The sequence below is a fragment of the Pundamilia nyererei genome, unplaced genomic scaffold, assembly GCF_000239375.1.
Source record: "Pundamilia nyererei isolate P.nyererei 1_Seehausen unplaced genomic scaffold, PunNye1.0 scaffold00113, whole genome shotgun sequence".
NCBI classification, from domain to species: Eukaryota; Metazoa; Chordata; class Actinopteri; order Cichliformes; family Cichlidae; genus Pundamilia; species Pundamilia nyererei.
Window position 1 is genome coordinate 1,565,908 of NW_005187514.1, and position 4,330 is coordinate 1,570,237.

A 4,330-nucleotide genomic window follows, 5' to 3' on the forward strand; every position below is an offset into this window, starting at 1 on the left:
GTAAATCCACATTTAGATTTTACCGTGTTTGCACCTACAGAAACAGAAATGAACGTACTGTATCCCAGTTTCTACGCACTTGTAGAATACTCTATAGTAAAAGTAGCATTTGCTCTTTCCCCTCCCTAATGTTTCTATTTTGTTTACTACTTCTACCTTTGTCTTATCATTCTTGCAGTTACCAGATGTTACAGAATTACCCATCTGTTCTAAAATGGAAAAAATGTCAATAAACAGATTGGGGAACAAAATGAAAAACATAAAAATGTGGGGGGAAGCTAAAATGAAGCGTATTGCTCTAAGTGTAAGTACCTTCATAGACAATTTAAGGAAAGGGAATATTCATATTTGAGCACAGAGATTCATTCAGAGATTAACTATTTGAATAGAAGACTCCTGTAGTCTACCCACTAAGTATAAGACAATTTGTTATTGATCTGATAAAGTTCCTTAGGTGACATGATGACACCTACAAAGCTTAGGTGAGAGGGCTCAAACACTGGATCTCAATTTCAGAAAAAACATATGTGGACCTCAGAATATTTTATCCCAGAAATAGAAAATTTATTCCAGCAATATTGAGGTTTGGTTATGAGGAACCATCTGGTTTGCTTGAACTCTCTTTCCATTTGCTGCTGACGTCAACAACCTCTCCCCTCTCCCTTTCAGACCTCATCAGCAGCATGACGTCCATTTGTGAGGGATAAGGGAGTAGGGAGCACACAGGCGCACATGGACAAGCACTCAGCCACCCCACCCATACACGCACACACACCAACACGAGTCTTTGTATCCAGGGCTTGAAAGGACGTTAGATTGACTTGCATATTAATTTCCTGGATACTTAGACAAACATAAGAGCTGCTTGCCCAACCCTAAACTTAAAGAATGTCTCCACCTTAAATTTTGAAAACTTTAATAATTAATATCACAGAGAATAGGCAGTACCAAAGGGAACTTGCCATCACATCACTATGTAAACAGCTGTATGTCCCCACAATAGGAGTAATACCTGGAGCACGTAGATACACATTTATTCATGCACACATGCACACTGAATCCCATCTGAGATCCTAAAGACTGCTCTCTAACCATCACTCCTAGTTACAGACCTATCATGCAGAAATGCTAACTAATTCATGGCTTTCATGCCAACCTGGATGCAGAGAGGAAACTGAAGCTGGCTAGGGCAAGGCACAGGCTGCTGCGTGTCTGCATATATGCATGTGTGTTTGTGCACGGATAATCATTCTCACAGCAATCTTTTCCCCCGGATGCTTTACTTGGCCGTGTTTTACATCGATTTACGGTTATAGGTTAATTAATCAGAGATGAGTGCACTCAAAAACAGAGATGCACTCATTTGGGACATAAATCCTGATGTACTTGCCTCTGACTTATGGCTTTTAATATTTTTTGAAACTGTTGACTTCATATCCTTACTAGAATAGAAATACTGTGCTCTGCAGTGTCACATATTCATATTACAATATCACCTCTTAGTGGGAGCATTTGTGGCCAGTTTGCAGTATCATAAAATTACAGGACACACACAAGCCCCTGATAAAAAAAAAGATGAAACATTGTGAAAAATGTTAAACTGCTGCTGTGTTAAACATTCAGAGTTACCGTTGTTCATATCCGTTATACAACAGAATAAAGTTCGTGCTTAGGTTGCTGCTGCAGCAGCAGCTAGTCATTCCTGAATACAAAGCATTTTCTTTTATTTAGCTAACAGCCATTCTACTTGATTGAGTAGCACTGTTAGGGTAAAAATAATAACTAGAATTTTCCAGGAGACCAATTAAACTTGTGTGAAAGTGTCACTTACCAGTAACACTCGGTGCTAAAAATGTGGTGACAATAGGAGATCTGTATATCCTGTAATACTTAATATTGTCTCCCAATTATCATAATATCACCCCCGAACTTCAGTGTCTCACTCTGTCTCTCTGTCTCTCTCTCTCTGTGTTTAATCTAGGTTAATGTGCATTTGTGCACATATACATCCACCTGTGAGTGACGTCTCCCTGTGAGAACTTTCAGGCATCTGATGATCGTTATTCCGCTGCTTACAGGCAACGGTTCCACATCGTTTTCATTTATATAATATATTCCTGTCTTTCTGCATAAATTGACATCATCCAGGATCTGTAGAGCCTTCACTTCGGGTATTTGACAGTTACTTCACAAGGAGGAAATATAATAACAGATGTGTGATACACATAAACACAAAGACACACATGTGCACTCTGTAAGGAAAAGGAAAAGCAGAATATGTCCTTCTTAATTCCTGTGTTTTTGTTTGCTTGTAGGCATTGTTTTTAGTCACCAGTATGAACTATGTAAAAACAATCTGCAGCTAACTTGCTTTATCGGGTATCAGGTATTATAATAGCTTCCGTTTAGTGCAGAGAATAATTTGGTGTTGGTTAATTTAACACCGATGCTACACAGATTTTTTTTCAGATCATATTTTAACACAAATATTATCCTTTTTGTGAAAACCAGTGAGAATATGCGTGCACTTTGCGACATATTAAATCCCAGTAGGTTGAATAAGCTATCCTGATGATAAATTGGCCTAGTGTCACCATGTAGCTTATTTTAGTAGAAATGCACACAAGTTTTGCAGAATAAGGAGTTCGTTTTCTGTAGAAAGGGCAGTAACTTGCAATGTGAATACATTTTAAATTAAAGTTCAATTAAAGCTTATGTTTGCATATAAAATTATACGCATTAACAGAATATTATGGCCCTGAAAGTTGTGCAGACGGTTTAGTGAACTCTGACAGTGTTTCCAAAAACCAACAGCATCATTTTCAGGCATGCAGGTGTTTGCCAGTGTTAGATTAGAACCTTGTAAGCCTCACTTTCCTGTTTGTTTACAGCATCCACATTGGGATATCAATTATAAGATGACAGGAACAGCTGAACACAGGATGCACCAAACGTTGCATATAGAAAGATTAGTGATCAGCAGTATGTTCGCCTCAAGTTTTAGATGAAAATACATATCTGCTGTTTTTTCTGTTTATACTCAGAAAATAAACAGGCTGCAGCACCCATTAGAGTACAAAGACGGCAGGTAGCATGCCGATTCAGTGATTGGCTGACAACAGCACAATAGCAGTTACCTCTGTAAATGGGCTCTGTTTCTTTCTCAGCTGTCTGTATGATCCACAGGTGAGCTGCAGCCATTAGGACTCAGGCAACAGCAGCAATGGCAGTTTTAACAAACGATGCTCCTCCAGCAGTCCAGCTGTAAAACACACAGCTCAGCAGGCCTCAAATAGACACCCAATCACCTATACCGTTTTGTGATATAAAGCACAACAAAACTCCAGTGTCTCCTGCAGGCTTAGTTACAAAACCTACACGAGTCTTTCAGATAAACACTGGAATGACTTGTGTGGAAACTGGTGAGTCCAAGTACAGACATGACGTGCTTAAATATCTTCACATGAATGTAAAATTACATATTACTCAAATACAGTATTTAAATATAACTTAGATTCCGTTTCTGCTTTCATGTATGTTTTTTTATAAACGTTTTTTAAGTTTCTATGTAGAAAATATGGTGCATTTTGTATCTGTTCAAACTTGACTAGCTACAACATTTAACACAGTCGTTCTGTATTGGGTAGGGAGTCTGTCTTGCTTTCACTTTCCTGGGAGTATCCATTTAAGTGCTACTTTAGGAATTTTTGGCATTCATAGCCTAGCCATGTAAAAGATCGCTGTTTCATTTCATCAGCAATGCTAAAGCATTTAGTGTTTTCCAGCATGTTTTTGCTGGTGTTCTTGTTTCACCAATAGATTTTAAGGATTTTTATTTTATAGCTAGCTGTTTTGGAATGATTCTAGTCTCTGGACGTCAGTTTGTGTTATTCAGCGGCATTCTGAACCATATAGCAGAAGTGATTTTAACATCACTATTTAACATTCTTATCTTCGTGTTGATGCTGTGATTACTTGATTCCCAGATGGGCTGAATTCTGGGATAAGCTGTGCAACTTTTGACAATCTTGATTGTATGTCTTTATTTCTTGCTGGCACTGTACATTTAAAGGTAGACTCACTCTTGGATGCACAACACATTATTTAATTTATTAGGATGTTGTTTCCATTTTAATTCAAGCAGGTTATGAGATCCATTCCACATGAACTGTATGTTGCAGTCATAGTGCATATCAGTGTGACAGCGGTTGCTTATGTAAATGTAAATAAATACACACTCGCCTGTTATGAAAATTTATTTGTGATGATGCGTTAGCCCTGTGAAAGATTGGGCGTACCCTGCCTCTCAACCTATGGTAGCTGGGAAAGG